We start from the raw sequence: 5,100 nt of genomic DNA on the forward strand, positions 1-5,100 counted from the left end.
GGGTGACGAGGTGTAGCGTAGTCGCATCTGTTTTGGGTATGTTGTCCGCTAAAGGTTTTAGGAAAGAGGGTACAAATTTTCTACATAGGTCATCTGTGGTCACAATCCTTTTAAGGAAGATGCTCCCAAATAATCGGTGAACAATAATAGTCTTTAAAGAAGTTTCATAGAGCAAGAAGAGGCAGAACAGAGAAAAGGAGTGAGTCGTGCAAGGAAGAAGAAACTAGTAGGTTTAATTTGGGTTCGTTTGAACTAAAAAACAAACCAAAAATTTTCAAACGAACCCAAATTTAAGACTCACTAGCTCAAAGTCCATATGTGGTAAAAAAAAAAAAACCTTCTGTGGCCCAACCCTTATTCGCAGTTCGCATCTAACCATTTCTTTTTCAACCTACACGTATGCTTCAAGCCAAACTCACGTAACTAGTCAGAAGATGCGGCCCACAACTGAACGGAAGACAAGTGTCACAATCGCACTCTTGCAGTAGTGAGACAATGATTATGTGACATTTGTTCTAATCCAATGAACGAGTCAACCATGCAAAATTTAGACTGAACGAACAATAGCAGTGTATGCTCGAATCACGTTTAGAAGAAATATTTTAGAAAACGTGAGTGAGGAAATACATTAAAAACAATTTCAAATAAACCAATGTTATAAGCTAAAAGTAAAAAACAGCAACTAGTTACGTTCTTCTATAGTACATTTTGGGACATTTTAGTCCTGATGGGTGTAGATATGATTTTGAGGACTAATCATACACCCCGTATTGGCACAACAATAATAGTAAAGGCCTATTTAAGATGAAAGCAAATAAAACATGTTTGGACTGAGCATGCCACCATGTACCACAAATCGTTTACAGAAATAGCTGGGACATCTAACATGCAGCCACAGGCAATATGCCTCGGCCAATCATGACCACGACATCTGCCCTCACACAATTTGTCAATATCTCTATCAACCGGCTCTTCATAAACTCAACGTTGAGGATGAGGCTGACTTTAGGTCTCGCGACACGCTTCTAGTTGATCTCAGTATTGAGGAGTCTTTTCCAACCTACTAGGAGCTATTGAAAATCACTTCTTGGTTTGTTAACTCTTCAAGTCTTCTCTGTTGGTGTCTTTCCTACTTTCTTCGCTTGAATCAATTTCTTCTTTGCATGACGTCATACCACCTGATTTTACTTGATGTTTTCTTGGTCGGAATAATAACATTTCAAGTTACTGACGTGGACAACAGGGTTAGTCTGTATCCATAGAAGCAATTGGATCCTATATGATGACTTCCTAATCTTGTGGATAACTTCGACTAGTCCATAGAATTTTCGCACCAGTCTTTGATTCTTGTTGCTTTGAACTCAAAGTTGATCTAACCTTAACATATCATAACTCTCTATTTGCTTTGAAATTATCGTGGTCGACCCTTCTCTTCATTCGTTTTAATGGTATTTTTGCCTGAACATGTGTTGCTTTAGTGGTTTGTTTTTGTCTCCCTTCTTCAGTAGAGGTGTTGGCTTGGTGTATTTGCCAAGCATTTGAGTGATCACTGACAAGAGCCTTTGGAGGTCAAATAAACCCGATTGTGAACATGCCATTTTGCTATTTGTAGAATTCAACTAGCTCAGGCTGAGCCACATGACATCTATTTGTGGTAGGCGACATAAAACTAATCTTGTGATTTATCTCTCTTGGTGGGGTTAAACCCAATATCTGACCTTCTTGTTTTGGGTCGTGGTATTCATGTAGTGGCAAAAAAAGTTTTTGTTGAGGTTGGCACACTTGAGCTCCCCCTTTTCAAATACAACAATGGCAGCAAGTGTAGATTCATCATGGCTAAGATTCTTTCTCAACTGTACTATCGTCATAATTTTCACCCCTCTTGGTTGATGGATGTTTGTCTGAATGATCGTTAGGTTAGACTCCGTTACTACTACGCATTTTGCTAGGGGCATGTAAATGACTTTGTGTTCTAGTAGGATGTCAATCCCGGACTATTTGGGCTCTAGAATGTTGGATATGAAGATTGACTATTTATAGTAAAAATCTGATAGAGATATATATACTAAATAATTATATATAGTAGGCGGTTACATATAGTGAAGCTATATATAATAAATTGAAATTAGATGTATACCCATTAGTCAGTGCTTCCTAAATGTACATTTCTCATTCTCCATATCCTCTTTTTGCATACCTGAAGTCATTAATACAAAACCATTAGTCAATATTTCTTCTTACATTTTTTCTATCATGTTCTTTGTGTTCATTTAGATCAAGTGTGTGCGTTGTTATGTGATTCTAATAACTGGTATCAGAGCGAGGAGAGATTCACCACGATCTGTGAAGATGGAAAGTTCAAATACTGGAATTGAAAAGTTTGATGGATTCGATATAAGTTTCTAGAAGATGTAGATTGAAGATTATCTATCCGAGAAAGATATTCAGGAACCCACTTTTGGGGTGAAGCTGGATACCATGACCACGGAGGAGTGGAAGCTCAAGGATTGTCACGCCGTAGGGTTAATCTGATTGACGCTGACAGGGAACCAAAGAAAGTGCGATTGGAAATTTTCCATACAGACGTTTAGGGACCATCTCCAGTTTCTTCATTTCTAGTACCAAAATTTCATGGATTAGAGGTCTAGCACTGTGCAACAACAACTCTTTGTTTTCCTAAGGCTAGTCAGATATCTAATGACCACTCTTTTCCTCCTCACCATATCTAGACACTATAACGTTGATCCAGTATTGTCTTATATAGTTAACGTCCAAGGACATTTTATAACTACCACGAAAATAAAAACATACAATAAATTCATACAAGTTTTACAATATATCATATACTACAAAATAGGGTTAGATTGCTTACTTGGTCGTGGAGAGACGTGTCATCGAGCTGAGTCATAGAGATATACGACTCTTTATCCTAAGAAAAAATCTATATAATTTAAAATCTAGCTCTCTGATACAATCTGTCACAACCCAAATTTCAAGGGTTCAAAACTCAAATAGAAACTAAAATTGAGAGTGAAAACAAATAAAATAAAAGTAAATTAATATAAAATAAGAAAATGTTGTAAAATTAAAATGAGATTGAGAAAACAACACAACATCAAATATAAAATAAAATAAAATTATAAGACGGTGTTTTCAAATTTATCCAAACAGAAAAAAAAAGTGTTTGGGATACAATTACAAAAAAAAAAAAAAAAGTACAAAAAAAACTCAAACACAAAAGACAGACTAACGCTACATAACAACCCCATTTGTGAGTGCACAACCTTTGAAGGCTCCCTCGTCTCAACGATAAGTTCTATTACGAACCCATCCAAAATAATCACATCTGTGACTGCATCTCCTGACTTTAAACTGCTAGTCTAAACATGGTTTCGTCACGAAAGCTTTAGAGGTAAATCTATCATTACAAAAATATTTTTCTCTTAATTTATAATTAGTCATAAAAAGTAATAATTTGGTATAATTTTGGTCTAGAATTCAAAACTTTCAAATCGTACTGTTCCTTAACCAGATTCAAATCCAAATTCTTGAACTCCTAGTACCATATATAAAGTTGGTATCCTCTAATAAAACAGGAATTTCTCTTAAGATCATTAAATTCTTATAGACTCCAGGCTCAATATCATTAATACAATTACATTTTATCTTGAACACGCCAAACATGAAACTAAAGTGCGTTCAATTTAACTTAATTTTATTGCCATCTTGAATGATGTGTGGGTATATTCTTGATTTACCTTAAAGTTCTTGTGACATGACAGTTCATATTAGTTAAGCTTTTTGCAAAATCACAGGTTAAAAGACAACAACGATGAACCTAGGTCTATTAGTCAATTCAAAAACATCTCCATCTTATCGATAATAATAGTTCAACTAAATCCATATTATGCAAAGAAACAAGGTTACAACTCATAAAAACAACTACCTAAATTATGTCCTAAAAATTTGAAAATATAAGTTAGTTGATAATTAGACAAAAATTTCCATAAATCCATGATTTCGTGTCCAATTAGTCAATCCTAAAGATTGTAACTAGCATATAGTAATTGAAGCTCCACATGAAGTAATTTAAGCTCCACATGAGTTTATAGGTTCATAGTACAAGGAAATGTTGTTCTTCCTTTTTATTTAAGATTTTGATATTTAAGAAAAAAGAAAATGAATAAAAGTAGGAGACATTTTATAGATTTAGGAGGAGTAAGTGAAAACAAAAAGGGAGTCATGACCCATTTTCGGTGGGTTCTCGAAGCATGGATTGCAAGTTAAAAGAGGTTGAAAACAAAGTAAAATGTTTTCTTGAAATAAAAAAAGAATTAAAATATAATGAACATATATATTTACATGGAGGGAGTCCAAGACTCTTTTCTTAATGTACATGGAATCGATAATTATTCGTCCAAAATAAAAAGGTCCAACCAAATTCGAACTGGTGACCTCTTGATCTGTAGTCAAATGCTCTACCACTGAGCTATGAACCCATTTTGCATGAATTCAACTTTAGTGACCCCTTCTACAGAGTGCCAGTCCAAAAGTGTAAAAAATGTCTGTCCAAAATAAAAGGGCCCAACCAAGTTCAAACGGGTGATCGGTCAAATTATCTACCACTGAGCCATGGATTCATTTTGTAGGATTTTAACCTTAGTGACCCCTTAGACATAGTGTCGGTCCAAAAAGTATAACAAATTTCTATCCTAGATAGAAGGGCCCAACTAGGTTGGAATTGGTGACCTCTTGATCTGCAATCAAATGCTCTAACATTGAGCTATGGTCCCATTTTGTATGATTTCAACCTTAATGACCCCTTCTACAGATTATCGGTCCAAAAGTGACCCTACCGAATCGGCTATGGACCAATTTTGTATAAATTGGTGGATTACCTATCGGGAATTAAACACAGGTCGTTAGATTCAAAGTCGAAAGTGCTAACCACTACACCATAGAACCACTTGTTAAACTTTATTTTGGCAGCGATTTTGATAAGTGCCAACAATGCTGGATTTTGCAAAGCTAGAGGTCGTAGTATGCTTACAGACTTTCACAGGGTGTTTTCAACTTCTTTTATAGGTAATTGAACTTTTG

The 5,100-nt window shown here is 35.3% G+C and overlaps 1 non-coding gene across 1 annotated transcript; it reads right to left on the bottom strand.

The window, feature by feature from the left end:
- Positions 1–4,427: 4,427 nt before the first annotated feature.
- On the bottom strand, positions 4,428–4,499 carry TRNAC-ACA. The gene has a single exon. It is a non-coding gene; the product is annotated as a tRNA-Cys (tRNA).
- Between the last annotated feature and the right edge of the window lie 601 nt (positions 4,500–5,100).

The sequence above is a fragment of the Cucurbita moschata genome, unplaced genomic scaffold (genome assembly GCF_002738365.1).
Source record: "Cucurbita moschata cultivar Rifu unplaced genomic scaffold, Cmos_1.0 Cmo_Scf00046, whole genome shotgun sequence".
NCBI lineage: Eukaryota > Viridiplantae > Streptophyta > Magnoliopsida > Cucurbitales > Cucurbitaceae > Cucurbita > Cucurbita moschata.